Source organism: Triturus cristatus, chromosome 6 (genome assembly GCF_964204655.1).
Source record: "Triturus cristatus chromosome 6, aTriCri1.1, whole genome shotgun sequence".
In the NCBI taxonomy this organism is placed as follows: Eukaryota; Metazoa; Chordata; class Amphibia; order Caudata; family Salamandridae; genus Triturus; species Triturus cristatus.
The window spans coordinates 755,964,321-755,982,822 of NC_140589.1; positions in this window are offsets into that span (position 1 = coordinate 755,964,321).

Below are 18,502 nucleotides of genomic sequence, written 5' to 3' on the forward strand. Positions count from 1 at the left end.
TGGACAGTGATTCATTTGGAGAGGGAAAGGTGATGTTGGATGTTTATTTTGTTGAATGGGTCCATTTTTGAAGTTTTCCTTAAGGGTAGAAGTTAGAGGAGTTGTCTGAATTTGAGGATTAATGTCTGCCTTCCCCGAATCTCTCTAGAGATCCTGAAACCTCATACATGAACAGAGACATCTGGGGAGAATAGGAAAGGGAACAAGAGACACCAAAGCTTTTGATGATGGAGAATGGCGATGGTAAAACCCAGACAGTATGGGTGTTGGCTTCTGGAGGGTGAACTGGTGGTCTCAGGAGATGATCCAGAATTTGTGCTCTTGTTAGAAAAATTAAGTACCCAAAATGTTGTATCAAGCTAAATGGGTACATGAAAGTACAACTCCACTTGCCTTGCTCAGCAATGAGTGTTGCTATTTTGAGACCAAGCGTAGACCAGCATACCAGTGTTGATCCCCAAGAATGCCACTGAGAAAGTTCTAGAACAAAGATGACAAATAGAACCTACCAATAGAAGATATAAGGCAAATCACAAGCTCCAGAGAAACTGAAAAAGGAAAACAAAACAAACAAAATGTGCTGACACAAAGCAGAGGGCCCAATTCACAGAACTAACTTAAGACAAAATCCTAAACTTACTATTTTTGGTATTTACAGAAGGCATTTAGTAGTAGTAAAGTTAGGATTTTCTCTTAAGTTTGACTTAAGACAAACTTAAGACAGATTTAAGACAGACTTAAGACAAACTTAAGACAAACTTAAGACAGACTTAAGACAGACTTAAGTTAGGATTTTGTCTTTGGCTCTGAAATCAGAGGTAGAGTGAATGTTAAGGTGGTCCACCCATAGGATAAAATCAATGAACAACACTATTTGGTCTCTTTGAGACTTGAACTAGCTACGATTGGGATATTGGTTCCATTTTAGCAGCACTCTTTGTCAAATTAAAGCAACATAATTTTCCAGTGTAATTCCAGTGCCATTCCAGTTTATTCACTTGGAAGCTAGCTGGTGGCAGTGCTAAGACTTGGCTTGATGTGCACATGCCCCAAATATGAGTGAGCTGGATTAAGGTGCATGGATATTATGTGGCTGGGAAGAAGGGTTCCAGCTGGTCTATTCCCACATCTAAATCGCGATATTCTGAGTTATTCCACCGACATTAGGCGAATACATTAATGAGGGGAACAACCTTTACAACGCAACTTTTACAACGCACTACACTTACAACGCAATTTTTACAACGCAACACCCACTACAACGCATTCCATTACATCGCATGACACTACAACGCATTTTTAAAAACTACCTTTACAACGCATTCCATTACATCGCATACTACCTTTACAACGCATACCATTACAACGCATAATATTACACTACACTATCCAACACTTACCCTACTGTTGCACCCTCTGGAGTTAGAATAGTAATTTTTACTCCTATACTATCCAACACTTACCTTAAATGCAATGTAATATTATACGTTGTAATTGTATGCGTTGTAAAGGTAGTATGCGATGTAATGGAATGCGTTGTAAAGGTAGTTTTTAAAAATGCGTTGTAGTGTCATGCGATGTAATGGAATGCGTTGTAGTGGATGTTGCGTTGTAAAAATTGCGTTGTAAGTGCATGCGTTGTAAAAGTATGCATTGTAACGTCATACATCCCATTAATGACCCCGTTTTACTGTATACAATCTGCATGTTTAATCCCCATTTTGACTGGAATACGCAGCTGTTTTTTGCTCACATTTACCACCTGTTTCTTGTAAATTGGAGCGGGTAGATTGCTGTGGGTCAGGGGCAATAGACAGGTGGTGAAGTGACGTCTGGGGCAGGAGAAGGCTGGAGTAAAGTTGTGGAAGCCATCCAAGGTCACTTATACCGTAGGAGTGGGTCAAATGGCAACAAACTCTGCTTGAGCCTGCAGACCCTGACCAATCGTGCCGCAGTTATACCAACCAGAATTTACAGCTATTGAAACCAGCTCTTGTGCCCCTCCTCTGTGATACCACTCTGCCCAACATTATTAAGGTCTAAGTAGCATTGAAAGGGACAAATGACTTAATGACAGTTGTAGATGAAATACTGACAGTGGCTCAGATGGCTCCCAGTGAAAGGGTCAGTAGCAAAAGTAATATACTGGTGACATTAGGAATATTTTTTAAATAAATTGCAAATGATCCCGCATAAATCAATGCTACAAAAACTGCATCAAGTGCTATCAGCAGTGGATGTGACGTTTTTGGAAGCTGGAGTACTTTTGTTGAAGGATATATATTTGATGAGCACTATTCCGCCAGCAATGACACATGCGGCAGAATTTGCTGGTAGATAACAATCTAAGGAAATGCAGGGAATTGGCTCAAGCGCCTGTGCAATGAATGGAATTAATGCCTGAGACTCCCACAAGCCATGTATGTGATTACTTGAAAAGCAAGATATGGCCAAATCTTTCGGAAGATGAGAGAGTCTGTATACTGAAAATGTAACTTGTGTTCACTAATTAGTGAAACATAAAGCTCAATAGTACTGCTGCAACTAGGCAGTCCAATATTTTTTTATTTCACTGACCACAAAGTAGAAGGAACATGGGTCAGAAGTCAATTTTGATTTTAAAATACATTCAGAAAATGTGATAGTGCTATTTGAAGCCACCAAAGTGTTGGACTTACAAAAAATCCTCAGTGTACGTATTTTTTTCCCCTAAGAAGTTCACTAGCTCATGTGACCAGGGTTTGGCTGGGAAGTGAATAAGGCAAAATGCACCCTTTTTTTAGCTCACGTTAGAAGATAAATGGGGCTAGAAAACCACCCAAAGGTGCTCTTGAGGCAAAGAACAGTGGATTTATTTCCCGAACTCCACCAAAGCGACTGAAAACACCAGGCACAGACTGAGACAGTAGCCTGATTAACGAAAATAATGTACTTCCCCAGTGCAGGTGCAAACTGTCCCAGTATCTGCCTAAGATATATCAGTGAACGACAGTGCCATAGTTTTGACTGGGCTTGAAACCGTAACTTTCACTGCCAGTGGACAGAGCTACAGATTAAAGTGGGAGCAAGGATCCCTTGCCCAGACATGTGCAGTGTGTGACAGCACTCACCCAAGGTTGTATACCTGAGACTTTTCTGTGACTCCTTTGTCCTCCCCAAAGGAGAGCATATGGGGTGCATTGACTATGAAACACTTCATAGGTTATGCCTGTTGGACTTCCTTCCTTTAATATGCTAAATGTGGACTACACCTGATTGGCACATCTAATTCACTAGTAAGTTCCAGGTAAAGCGGTACAACATGTACCCAGGGCCTGTAAATTAAATGCTACAAGGAGCGTGGCCAAGATGGCAGTGGAGTGGCAGTGACTTCCCAGAGCTCCGCTCATAATGCACACATCGGGGCACCCCGGGACCACCTAACCGGCCCAAAGGCACCTGGTACTGACATACGCACCCACAGGAGTCTGGAGGGTGTCGAGATCGTGGTCCCTGCGAGCCGCTGAAGGACGGACCGGGCAATCAGCCGCTGAGTTCATCGGCATCTCCTCGCTGTCCAGAGGAGAGCCCGGAGGGGAGGGGAGTGCAGCTGCCATTAAGCTGTCTGGCGGCTGCTGCGTTACCACATTACGGGCGTCCCGGCTGGGGAAGGTGATCAGGAGAGGCGCGATGTGAATGAGCAGCACTGGCAGACTTGAGCAGCGGCTGGAGCGTCTGAGGTGCCCGGCTCTGTTGAGCAAGGCCGAGGCCCAGAGATCGGTAGGCCCGGCCAGGAGGCCCAGCATTTTCAAGTAAGGAAGAAGCGGCAGCGGGAGGGGGTACCACAGGCCCTCATGGCTTCCAGGAGCCCGGGTTGTGGGATTGCTGGGCACTGGGCGCTAGAGACTGTCTCCACCGGAGGTCGCGCAATACTCAAAGTAGGCCTACGAGGCCCAAGGACTACACAAGAGGTCTGTGGGTCGGCTCTGAGACGGTACATACCCGCCTCTTCAGTTACAGCTGAGGGGGGATCCCCTGAAATACACCTCTCAAGGAAGGCCCACACCGGACTGGTGAAGCGGGACGGGCCGCACCTGGTCCTGACAGAGAGAGGAGGTAACGGCCGCCATTTTGAGGTCCTCGGAGCCACGGAAGAGAAGTGGTAAGAGCTTACACCCAGCGTGGAGTATGGAACAGCGCCCTACCAGAGTGTAGCCTCAGAAGAGTCTGGGGGGACAAAGAGGGGCCAGGGGCTGGTCGAAGACAGGGGCCCCGTTGGAGACTAGAGGCAGCTAGGAGCTTTTGGGCCTGAGAGGACCTGCACATGGTATGAGAGGAGCCCAATCAGTGGGTTCTAGAGTCACAAGCAGCGAGGCCCATTAGAGCCTCTTGATCGTCTACACTTGGAAGCTGGCACATTCTGCGGCCTGGAAGTGATCTGGGTACCCAACGGACTATACTGGTCGCAATCACCAAAATAACATTCACCTGCACTAAGAAGGAGACCAAAATTAAGGACCTCCTGCAGAAACCTGGGGGCAAGAGGTTGGAGGGACAAGCTATGGAGCTGCCATCATCCCAGTCCCAGGATGGAGACCAGGTTCACGCGGAACAGGGAAAAGAAGACCCGATCACGCAGCACTTCATGGAACAGCTGTTCAACTCACTTCGGGACGACTTTGCGGTATGATGTCAGGAAGTTTCCATGGATCTGAAACAAGTCAAAACAGATATCTCGGAGCTGGGAGATCGGGAGATCGGGTGGACACCTTGGAACGGGCTGGCCATGGCAGAGAGGACGAACTTCACTCCCACGCACAAGAGCTGATGGGTCTGAGAGACCGAAATGACGAATTATGCCTACGCCTCGAAGACTTGGATAATAGATCCCAATGCGAATATACGTACTAAGGGAGTTCCTCTTCACGCAGTTTCGGGGAATCTAGAGGAATTTGTGAACTGTCTTTTCCGATATGCGGCCACGGTGTTGGGAGATCAAGAGATTGTTTTGGACCGCATGCACAGGGCGGGACACTCAGCAAAGAACCCGGGCCAGCCCCAGGACATACTCATGTGCCTCCACTGCTATCACTAAAAAGAAATTATTTTGGCAGCCACCCGGGACAAGACAACCATCCAATTCGAGGGCCTGCAAATCGACATTTACCAGGATCTATTCCAGTTAATGCTCCAGCGCCGCAGGGCTCTGCGCCCGCTCACCACCTACCTGCGCGACCATGACATTCGCTGCAGATGGAGACACCCTTTAAATTGCTCTTTGTGTGGGACAAAGAAACGCACGCAGTGAGGTCCCTTCAGGAGGCGCCGATGCCACTGGGAGTTGACTTTGTGGCAGGCTAGTCAGAGGGCCAACAACAGAGGTAAGGCGGAACTGAGCAAGCAGTGAAGCGGAAAGGAGGATGCCGGTTTGGGGAAGTCTCACAGACAAGGCCCTCAGAAAAATAAAGCCAGAAGGAACTAGCGGCACTTATCAAGCAGCTGCAAACAGCGGAGGAGATCAAGCAGCAGAATAACATAGCCTACGGGATGCCTACCAGTTCTCACATGTAGGCTGGTAGATGGTGGACCCGGAACAAAGAAGCGGAATGGATGCCGCGGGCAGTGCCCGTTCCCCTCCCATGGTAAAACTGTATGGTGTTGCTCTGCCGTTGGCCAGATGGTTCCATGCGCCGAGGCGCTTTCGATGCCCCAGGCGGGGCAGTTCTTTTGTTGTTATCCTGTTCTAAACTCCTTCTCTGTAGTCATTTCTTTCTTTTCCTCTCTCTTTTGCGTCTCTTTGCCGCAACCCTTCTTTAACCATGAGCCGAGGAAGACTGGGTACCTCATATCGGGGCCTGCTGCGGGGCGCTGAGAACTCAAGTCCGATGCTACATGGGGACCTCTGGCCACATGGCATTCAGAGCCACTCTACCAGTCCTACAAGCTATGATTTAGGGGGCGAAGGGGTGGGGGATGGCTACCTTACCTTGGAGGGGCCACTATACTCAGGGACAGGGGCTCACTACTCCTCACACACTAGGAGGGAAAAGGAAAATACTATTTTGTTCCATAACTGGGATTCACTCAACTGGAAGGATTCTGGCCCCATGATCCACCAGGAGGCCACCAAGCGGAATGGCCCTGGGGACGCTTGGAGGGAGGGGACACCTGTCTTGTGGCACACACATCTACGAAACCACCATGGGGCCCCTTAACACATTAATAGTAACTCTCAATGTACAGGACCTTAACTCCCCAGCAAAACGGAGGGCTCTCCTGTCATACCTCAAAGAAATTGATTGTGATGTCTGCCTTTTGCAGGAAACCCACCTGAGGCACGCAGACTGGCCGCGCCTCCAGTCCCATTGGTTTGACCGCCAATTTTTCTCCTCTATGCCAGGGAAGAAGGCAGGGCTAGCAGTGCTATTCGCAGCACACATCCCCAGTAGGATATTAGGGTTGCACACAGAAGTGCCGGGATGAGTCCTGGCAATCGGGGTGGGTTTAGTAGGCCACACCTACATTCTGGCATCACTATATGGGCCCAATGAAGGGCAGGAGGGGTTCTTCAGGACACAGTTGGCTCGATCCTGGAAGTCTCATGTGAGAGTCTCATTATAGGGGGAGACTATACCATTGTACAAGACTCTGCCCTTGATAGAACCATGCAATGGACGGGCCACTTGGGGACATTATCGGCATCACTGCAGCAGTGGTTAATGGACATGGGGCTGGCGGACGCCTGGCGGCAGCGTAATTCTACAGCCCGTGCGTACACCTTCTTTTCGGCAGCGCCTCAGTCTTACGCCCAACTGGATTTCTTTTTAACTATACCACGAGTTACCCAGGGGATATTGGACACCACTATAGGCACTGCATCACTGTCTGACCATGCACCCATTAGCCTTTTATGGTGACCAGAGGGGGACTATCAGAGAAACAGGGTATGGAGACTCAACCACAAACTGCTTACTTATGAGGCCAACATTAAAGAGGTTCAAGAGGCCATACAAACAGGGCTGAATACAATCTCCTCCGCTCTAGGCAACGCTTCTACGAGGGAGGCAATACGGCTGGGAACCTGCTGGCATGTCAGATACAATCCCAAGCACTTCAACAACATATAGTTGAGATTGAGTCTGCACAAGGACACACAGTACAAGGGGACTATCTGATAGCCCTTGAATTAGAAACATTTTAAACAGCACTTTACACGGCTGACCCCTCTGACGAAGCAGCGGCGGCAGCATATGTTGCCCAAGCACCAGTTGCCCCTCTCCGGGCCATAGACACCGACAAGTTAGACGCAGATATCACGCCAGACGAGGTGCTGCAAGTGATTCAGGGCCCGGCGTCATGCAAGGCCCCGGGGTAAGACAGGTTTTCATCAGATTTTTCTAAGATCCTAGCTCCAAGCTTACTTCTGATACTCATGCGACTCTTTAATTCCCTCAGTACTGATACCCACTTCCATGCACATGGCTACAGTGGTGGTCTTGCCTAAGCCAGGCAAGGACCCGAAGAAATTCATATCATACCGCCCCATTTCGCTGCTGAATGTGGTCCTCAAAATTTTCACCAGTATATTGCCAGCTCGTTCGGCACAACACATGCAGGGACTAGTGGACTCGGATCAGTCGGGGTTTATACCTGAGAGATGCTGTAGCCATGGCTCCAGACGACTATGCCACCTTATTAATAAGACCCAACGTTCTCAGAAGCCGACCCTGCTTCTATCTGTAGATGCCAAGAAGGCCTCTGATCAGGTCCAGTGGCAGTCTATCTGCACCTGGTCTTGGAGAGATTTGGCCTAGGATCATGATTCCTGTGGTGGGTAAACAGCACATATAAAGCTCCTGATGCAAGAAGTCAGGTGAATGGGATTGGGTCCCAACCCTTTAAGATCGGGGGAGGCACCCGCCAGGGATGTCCTCTATCGCCCTTCTTATTTGCTGTATACATGGAGCCTTTCACGGAGCGAAATTCGTATGGGGGACAGGGAACTCGAAATTTCCCTCTATGCAGATGATGTTGTGCTCTACCTAACCCAACTAGGCACCTCCATACCCCCACTCATGCGAGAATTTGCTGATTATGGCCAGGTCTCAGGCTTTGAAATTAACATCCATAAAACACAAGCTCTAAGCCTCACCATACCCTGCGCTGACCTGGAAAGGTTAAAGGCGGACTTCTCTTTCAGATGGGCCTATTAGGGTGTTCCTTACCTGGGCCTCCAAATATTCTCTACACTGGAGCGCACGGTGCGTGAGAACTATGACACCCTCTTGTTGGCACGCGGCAACCCTCCAACGATGGAGACCCCTTACACTGTCATGGCTGGGCCGGCTAGCCGCCGTCAAGATGACTATATTGCCCCGCATACTGATGTTATGCAAATCCTCCAGCTACAACCCCCTCTCCTCCAGGTTATTGCCAAATTGCAACATCTCCCGGGGGACTTTGTCTGGGGCGGGAAGAAAGCTCACATGGCGCACCATCAAACTTACTTGAAACGAGCAGATGGGGGCCTGGGGTTTCCCCACTTGGCGCTTTACTACCAAGCGGCCCACTTACGGTATATGGTCGAATGGTACCGGCCAATGTGCGAGAAGCACTAGTGCTTCAAAGATAGGGCGATAGTGGGCATATATATGTGGAATGTCCCATGGCTACCCAGACTCTACCTTCCAGCTGGGGTATATATCTCTCTGGTGCTAAGAGCCACGATGACTGTTTGGGGCAGGGGTCAGGTGGCGCAGGGCCTCTCCACTCCCACATCCCCGTTAACCCCCTTCACAGGCCATCCTGGGTTTCCCCCAGCGCGACACAGGCAGAGTTAGATTATATGGCAGGAGGCCAATTGTGAGAGGGTGGGAGACCTCTTTGATGAAAATGGGATAATGGACTTTCCTCAGCTGTCAGCGGGATACAATCTCCCTAAAACAGCCTATTGGCAATACCTTGCCCTAAGACATTGGGTGACACAACCAGATATTAGTACTCATGCAGGGCGCCCTCTCACGAGATTTGAGGAATGGCTGATCACCAGAACTTCGGACAAATGCTTATTATCAGACATATATGTCTTTTTAATTACACCCACACAGCGAAGTAAGAAACCAGCGCAGCGTGGGTGGGAGACAGAATGCGCTTGGGAATTCTCCCCGAAAGAATGGCAAGACATCGTACACAGGGCCAGGGCCTCCTCCAGTAGCACGGCAGGCAAGGAGATGTTCCTCAAAATAGTGCATTATTGGTACTATACACCGGACAGGGTGGAAAGCTGGAAAACCGGGGCGGATGCTCACTGCTGGCATCACTGTGGCCAATTAGGTACTTTGAACCCATTTGCTGTGGAAATCTGCTGTCCTGAAGATGGTCAAACAGATGTCTTCACTATCTAGACCAAAACGTCGACAACTGCACCTATTCTCTTTGTGATCTATTCTCTTAAGGATTTGTTTTCTGTTTAATCAGTTACATTTTCCTGCTATCTATATTGTGTGGAATAGGTGTTCACATTAGTGACAATGAGATGTTTGTAACAAAAAATAATTTGTAAATCTCAGTCACTGTATGTTCTTTCATATTGACATTTGTATTCGTTTTTCATACCCACTGAAAAGTTTTTTTCAATTCATAAATTTACGTCTTGAAATATTTACACCTGTTTATAATCATTTGTGGCAGATTTGTTCAAATTGAAATACGTTAATTCAATTTTCAAATAACTCAATGTGAGCTACTAGATAGAGCTTGCGACCATTGTTTGCCTATTAAATGTCACTTTGTATGAAAGTAAGGAAATCCCTCGTAGGCATATTTACCTGCTAATACATTGATTGCCCAAGGCTCCAAGGGTTTATTGGGTCTCCCACTTTTTCTTATACTTTTAGAAAGTTGGCCTTTTCTTTCCCTAGCCATTTGGTGCCTGAACCTGTGTCCTGGGTCTCATGACTGTGATTAGAGGGCCAGTTGGCCTGTAAGTATTCCTGCCTCCCAGACAGTGACACAAAGGGGAATTTGGTGTTGGCAGGATGGGCCACACTGCCAGGATGAGAGGGGGGAGTGGTTTCCTGTTCCACTTGCATTTCGAAGCAGCTGCCTCAGAGTACTTACAATAAACTTCAGCCCAGTCTTTTGTCACACCAGGCCCCTTGGAGCCTGGGCAGGGAGGAAGGAAATTCCATAACAATCTGTGGGGGGTGGGGGGGGCACCCGATATAAAAATGGGACACTCAGTCCCACTTTTCAGTTCTCTCTTGGTCTACAGAGGACTGCCTTGCTGCTTGAGGCCTGCTTTGTACTTCAGAGGACAGCCCTGCTGCTTGATTGAACCCTCAGAGGACTGTACTGCTGCTTGTGGACTGTCATGCTGCTTGAACCCAGCACTACCAGAGTGACTCCAAGGGCTAGTTGGCTGGTATCCTTGGGCACTGCACCTGGACCCTACCTGAATTGAATCCTACTCTCCAAGTGGTGCCCACCCAGTCCTGGACCCTTGGAAGTGGTGTTAAAGGTGCCCAAACAGACAAACAACAATACTTGGGACTTAGAAAATGTTCAGCCAGTAAGTTATCTGAGAACAGACAGGAGACCAGGACTGATCCATCCAAGGTGCTTCGCCGGTTGGCCTGACTTTGTGGTAGCTCTCGCTACTTTCTTCTCCACAGCAGTTCCTTTTCAGAGGCTCCTTTCAGAAGTGGTATATGGCCTCGTGGAGCCCTCATCGGCTACAGGCTAAAACTTTGTCCTGCTGGAGATTTTCAGCTTCCAAAAATGGATAAAGTCTGAATGTACGAATCTTCCCTGCGATTTTGTCAAGTGAAGAAATCTTGCTAGGTGCCCTCTTAGCAACCGGAAATCGCACTAGGGGATATCAACTCTTGCTCGCCTACTTACTGTTATTGAGCTGCACCCGAGAAAATTTCATCCACATGGCAGTTGGCGGAATTTGGAGGCGACTCCGGATTTTCTGGCTGGCCTGTTGATTGAGAAAAGCGCCTTTACTGTATTAGGAGATTTTGATATTCACTTGGACGATCTGACTAATTCATCAGCGAAAAGATGTGTAGCCGATCTTGAGGCTGTACAACTCCTACAACTGATGCATCAGGCCACCCATGAAAGGGTCACAGTTTGGACCCTATCTTTTCCAACGACCCTAGTTTGGAGGTACTCGCTCCCATCCGGATGCCCTGGACAGATAATGTCTTTTTTCCCATGCGGTATCTTAAACCTCCTATAGTAAAGGTGAAGGGTAGTTGCCTAGTGCTAGGTCATAAATTGCCAAGGCAGGCCCCTGAAGCCTGGTTTACAGACCTTGAAGCAACCGCCCCACCAGAAACAGGGGACCTGGAGCAAGCCCCAAAAAACTGGTCAAATTGGTAAATGGAACTGTGGCTAGGAATTTTAGGAAACCAGGACCAATAAAGCCTAACAAATCCAACAGATCGTCGTGGTTTAGCCCTGAGCTGCTTGCATAAAAGAAAAGCTGTAAAAAACTAGAGGGAAGTTGGAGGAAGACGTACGCCCCTGAGCTCAAGCTAGCATACAAGGCAGCCATCCAACGATACCATAAGAACATAAGGAAAGCTCAAGCAGTCTTCTATGAAGATAGCATAGTGAGGGCCTCAAACTCCTCGAAGGAGCTCTTTAAGATTGGTAAATCATTTACAACAGTTGACTCAGGGTTCCACCTCTCTCAACACTCAATAGAGAGGTGCAATGAGCTGGCCTCGTTTAAAAAAACAAAAGGTTGAAATGATCTATAATTCACTTCAACCGAACACAAGGGAAACCTCAGGTGTAACTAACTACCAGGAAAACAGCCAGGCACTCCCTATTAGCACCAAGCAGGCAACAACTCTTTCTCCCCTTACTATGTTTTCATTTCCTATGCTACGAGAGGAACAGGCAGGTTCCCTTCTATGGAACATCAAATCAGGGTCCCCTATAGACCCTGCCCCGCCCCACATTCTCGTTCAAGGTGGGGACTGTGTTTGAACTCAACTTACCAGCCTCATCTCCCTCTCTCTTGAAAAAGGGATAGTACCTAAAGAGTGGAAGCACGCCATTGTAAAACCATTGCTGAAAAAACATCAGCTAGACCCCATGGTCATGGCAAACTATTGCCCAATCTCATTACTGCCCATCTTGGGAAAGATTGCAGAGAAACATGTGAATAGTGCGATCTCACATTTTCTGGAAGAGCACTGTCTTCTACATCAGACCCAGATGGGTTTTCGGCCAGAGCATAATACGGATTCAGCTCTCTTCATCGCCACCGAAAAATTAAAGTGCATGTTAGATCAGGGAAGGACTGCTGCTATTGTGTTATTAGATCTTAGTGCGGCATTTGACACAGTAGACCACAAAATACTTGTCAATAGACTCGAAAATATCAGAATCAAAGTTACAGCCAACCAATGGGTGGCCTCGTTTTTGAGCGACAGGTCCTTTCAGTGCCTGGAGGCCGGCATCCTGTCAAACACCGTCTCAGCTCCATAGGGAGTACCTCAGGACTCCTCCTTGAGTCCGACTCTCTTTAATGTATATTTGAGCCCATTAGCCCACATAGTCCAGGAGTATGGTCTCCCCATTGGGTGATATGCCGATGACACTCAATTAGTTGTTTCAATAGCTGACTCCCTAAATGCCAACCATAAACAACTTACCCCGTGTCTGGAGAGGATAGGAACATGGATGGCGGACTGCAGCCTTAAGCTGAACGGTCACAAAACTGAGCTTATGATCCTGGGTGGCAATTCTAACCCTCGGTTAGAGATTCCTTGGCCAGCCACCTGGGGTCTTCCCGCAACCACTAAATGCGCCCAAAAAATTGTGGGTATGTGGCTCGATCAGAATTTAACGATGGATACGCAAGCCAAAAAACTGGAGCGTACATGTTTTGGCATAGGAAAATCCTTGGCCTACTCCCAGAGAAATCGAGAAGGACAGTGGTACAAGCCTTGGTTGTATCTAGACTTGATTATGGAAACTCTTTATACCTTGGATCACCCAAATATGTCACCAATAGGCTACAGGTAATACAGAATGCGGCAGCTAGACTGCTTCTTAATATACCTAGGAATCAGTCAGCTAGAGCATCCCTTAGAGAACTACAATGGCTCCCTGTCGACACCAGGATCCAATTTAAGTCTCTTTGCCTTGCACTTAGAGCCATGTATGGGAGAGGGTCGATCATGTTGCGATCCCTGATTTCCCACTACTCGCCTTGCCTCTGTCTTAGATCAGGGTCGAATTTGTTGATGAACACCACCAGACTTAAGAGGTCAAGGTGGGGTGGAGGATCATTCTCACATTTGGCACCCAAACTCTGGAACAGCATGGACCCAGAGCTACGATTGATCAAAAACGAACAGTCCTTTAAAAAGAAACTCAAAACTTAGCTGTTCCCTTAACTCTCGTCCCAGATAGCTCCCCCTACCTGTTATAGCGCTGGGATGCCTGCGGCTAGCCATGCGCTCTATAAATCACTAATCCTAAACACTGCGTTACAAGTGTAACTCAGAGTGGCCAAAATTCTGCCAACTATACTGGCGGAGCGGAATTTATCACCCACCTCTAACCATAAACCATAATATAAATAAAAAATGGCCAGTCACACATAGGCGTCTTTTGATCAGTGTTTCGTTGTGTTCTTCATTCCTACATATTCAAAAAGAGGTTGTGCAAAATCTCACCATACAGGCCACGGAAACAAACCTCACTGATAAGAGATTTTCTGAGAAATTGCCTTGGTACAAGAGAACGTAAAAACAACAGGGAGAGGAGAAGTTCGCTAAGAAACAGCTATTATACATCATGGGAAATGTCAACTTGGAAAACATGAGAAGGGAGCCTCCCGCTGAAAGAAATGAACTTTTGCATCTTGTAACAGTGCACACAGGTCCTCTCGTAACAACATGCAATGTCCAATCAGCAGTGCAATCTGTCAGCACTCATTTCTGTTGCCTAAGGTGTCCCAGGTGATATATTTCAGGTTCGAATGCCTTTCGGGCCATGTTTAATAAAGACATGACAGTTCAAACGGAGACTCTATTAACCAGGACATTATGGTTGAGAGGAAAAAAACACAATGGCAGAATCCCTCTCAGCTGCCACGTGAGGAAACGGCATGCCTCCTGCACAGCTGCAGTCCTGGAGGGGAGCGGCTGTGCAGGCGATACCCTGGATCTCTTCTCTTCTGACAGGCTGCTGCCAAGGCTCGAGATTGAGACAAGAGCTGATTTCCCCAAGGTATTCAACAAAACAACTAACGGAGATGGATCGGGGTCATTCACTGTGCTCCTTGGCGTCAGTAAAGCAAATCCATAAAACAGTCACATGTTTCAATTTGTAATAGGTATCGAAATCCAGTTTCTGCAATTACAATTAAGAATATTCTTGAAACAAAGCTTGATCACTGTGTCAATTAACAGCAATTGAATTTGCTGGCTACCGAGGCTAGAATATCAGAGGTAGAATAAATAATCTGAAGGCCAAAAGAGCGTATTCATTCTGCAAGGGGTGACACATACAGATTAAAGAGAGTGGAGTTTAGCGAGGACCCCTGTGGAAGCCCACAAGGGAGGCTGAAGGCCTCAGCTTTGAACACACCCCAGCTCATAACTTGTATCCTGTCAGTGAGAAAAAGTTAACTGGGTTGTGCAAGGAAGGGCACTCATTCTGAGGTTGGCGAAACTCATGAGGGGGTGTGGTACTACTAATTGTCGGCAGTGGGCTATATATGGTTGCAGGAATTGCCTAAGTTTACAAGTTTACTGGGATAAATGAGAAATTATATTCCAGAACAGCTATTTGCAGCTCCTCTTTCCATATCTATCAGCAGGTACAAATTGCCAAAATTTGCTAGAGGACCATTGGGAGAATTCAAGGGCGTATTTATAAAGAGGTAACACAGCGGAGCAAGTCACCTTGCTGCACTGTGTGACAAGCAAAAGGCAGGAATGAGCCGTATTTAACATAATACGGCACATTCTTGCCTTTTCCCAGCGCTGGCGCACAATGTGCTGCCTTGCGCCAACACAGACACTCTTGCACCTTGTTGCAAGTGTGCCGACGTTGCAGACAGGATTGTTTTAGTGCAGAAAGGGAAACTTTTTGTTTTTGTGCAGAAATTGTTTTTGCGTCCCTTCCTGCACAAAAACAAAAACTGTCCTTTAGGCATTTTCCTCTTTCTATGTGTGTTACAGAATGCAGCAGCAATAAAAAGAGGAAAATATGAGGGGGAAGCGTAGCAGTTTTAACACATTCCCAGGTCTTCATATGGTAAATCTGGGAAAATCCATGGGTTTTGGGTGGGAACACCCAGGCACCACCCATGGAATGCCTTGTGGGCAGAGTAACGCTGCAGTGAATTGATCTGCGTTACATTACTCTGGATTTACCAAGCCACTCCAGACCACAGGGAAGGTAAATCACATCTTAAGGGTTGCATCACTATTGCACCCCATTGGGTGGTGCAAAAGTGACAAACCATTTGATAAAAATGGCCCATACTATTTACTGCAAATGCCCGATTTGTTTTCCCCCATTCATAATTGAGGCCTAAGCAAATGTCTATTACAAGAGTGGAAAAGAAACCTACATGTGAAATGTTTTTTACGACTCCAGGTTTTTCCCATAAAGCACATTAATCTCATTGAGAAAAACACAAAATAATGCTTGCTCCTCATGAAATATGATGAAGAGTTCTTGAGTTTCCTGCTATCCATACCAGAAATACCCAACCAAATGGCTGCCTCCTACTCCCTGACCAAAAATACTCTGTTTTAATCACATTATGTATATTTCTGGCCAGGGGACATTGTCTGGATACACATTTTAAATGCAAACTGGATGCAGGTCTTCTAGCCGAGGCCCTCAGCCTCAGTGGTATGTGTCTGAGGAGCCCATACGTATTTGTACTATATACTGTTCGCAAAAAATTATTCCAATTTGTGACCAGTATTTTAGCGACAAGTAAAGATTTTTAAGGAACGATCTATCTATAAATTTTTTTTTAAGTTTTTCATATATCTATGCATTACAGCAGTACCAGTTAAATGAAATTACATGTTTGCATTTTTAACAATCATCACTTATCGCAACTGCTTAATGGTGCTGCCACAAACTTTTGTTCAATATGTAACCATCTCTGTCTGCAATAGCTTGTTAACTTTGGGGGAAAAACAACATGTCAGGGGGGGAGTAGGGATTAGGGTGGGGGCACAAATTGAGTATACGGTGCGTAGATGGTGCTGCTACTATTGTGCGTGCCTTATGTCTCATCGGTCCCATCATCTATCTATTAATAGGTAGATTATTAAAATCTGAATTGTAGAGGGTCGGAATCTAATCTACCTCATGCATATTAATGAGGTAGGTTGCAAATTCCAACTCCCTACTATTTGTTGCCATCCAAGTGATGTTTGGCCGCTGGGGTCTGTGACTGCTTTTAGATAAAGAAATAATTTTTTTTTTTAATGCAGCTCATTTTCTTTAAAGGAAAATGATAATGCATAAAAAAAATACGAGGTTTCATAAACCCTTTTTTTTTTTAGCAATAGCAGTGGTCCAATGGACCGCTGTCTACTTTCAAAAAATGTTTACAAAAGGTATGGGATCCCTTGAGAACTCCTTCCTGTTTGCGAAAGGGGTTACCGCTACCTTGTGTCAGTGTAAAATATTAATGGGTTGCAACCGAAGTTCAGTTACAAAACATAATACATACCTTTAGGAATCAGTACTTGAAAGTGAAGCGCAAAACAAGCTCCTTCCAAATACTCAATCAGTATGGTTTCCTGGACCCAGTTAACAATTTGTAAAACCTTTCAGATGGTTCACGAATGCTAAAACCCTTTAGACAGCTGGCCCTCAATTCTAAAGCCAATGTGGTTTGTCCTGCTGTCAGTGTATAAGGCACTCAACATTAATCTCAGCAAAGTTCTGCAGTGCTGTCAGTGTTTAAGGTCCTCAGTTTTAAAAGAACTGGGATTCTGGCCAGCAGCTGTTGGATAACTTAATTCCTATGAAATATACATTTTGAAACCATTGCTTTTAAGCAATATAAGCAGTCAAAAATTATATATATGCACACATGCTGTAAAATTATTCACAACAGTAAAACACAGGTGCGTGCTGAAAAACAAGGAATAGTTTTACAAAAAAGTAGAATAAGGGCAGTATTACGAGTTTCGGAGGCCCTGAAGCGGCAAGCATGCCACCCCTCTGCTCCAGGACTGTTGAAACTCACCGCCACCTTCCCACCAGATCACACATAATTTTGTGGTCTGGCAGGCGGGCAGTGTGGCAGTCACACGGTGGTGCTAGTTAAAGGCTCATTCTGAGCCCTAAACAGCACCACATCTGCACAGCAAGTGCATGTTTCTGCACGGGAAGGAATGCATCATGGTGCATTCCTTCCCGGACAGAAACTGGGGGTGCATAACTACAGGGGGGGCACAACAACATGTGCCCCCCTGCATGCACACCTGTGCACAGGGCCACAAGAGGGCCCTATAGGGGCCCCATTGTTGCCTCACCGCCACACTTTTTATGGCAGTGTGACAGCCATGAAAAGGGTGGCAGTGAGCAACTTAAAATATGCGTGGCGGTGCAGCTGCGGTACCGCTAGCATATTTTGGTCTCAAACAGCTGCCTAACTGCTGCTGGATCTTTCATCCACCACGGGAGCAGCAGTTCAGTGGCGGTCCAACAGCCGCACTTATAATACTGCAAGAGGTCCCGCAGTGTGGCAGACCGCCACCACAACTACGGTGGTCCCAGGTACTGCTGTAGTCGTAATAAGGCCCTAAGGCGGCACCACTAAGTTGCTGCACTGCATTGCTTAGGGAAGAGAGTAGCGCAGAGCCATATTTACTAGATATGGCCTGCTGCTGCTCTTTTCCCTTGTACTGGCATTACTTAAGGATGCCTAGTGCCATTCACACACCTTTGCAAAGGTGTGTGTGCAATGTAGCATAGATTTTCCACTGGAAGAATACCCTGTCAGTCCAAAATCCTACGCTTAGACATTTTAAATAACTTTTCACGCACTAGGTGTGTGGTGTACAGTGCTGCACCCATGCAATGTGTAAAATGAGAGGAAACTGGTTTCTCCTTTTTTCACCTTACTCAATGTAGCATAAGTTTTTTATGCAAAGCATAGACTAATAATTTTAGCAGGTTGGGCTTTGGGTAAAAAACCATAGGTGGTTGCCCTGGAACACCCAGTACTACCCAGGGAACAATCTCTTGATGCAAAGAAGTGCAAAGAAGTGCAAAGGCTATTTTTGCAACATAAAGGACACCTTATCCAACAAATAAGATGTGCACTGGAAAGTAACTACTATGTTAAGACTTTGTGTCACTTTGCGTGACTTTGCGGCTGCACAAAATCTTGATAAATCTACAACTCAAATGTTCAAGGAGTCTTTTTATTCACTAATAGACTCTGATGAAACAACTACAAACCCTTCTAGTAGGGACTGGGATCCTTTGCCTTATTTGAACATTG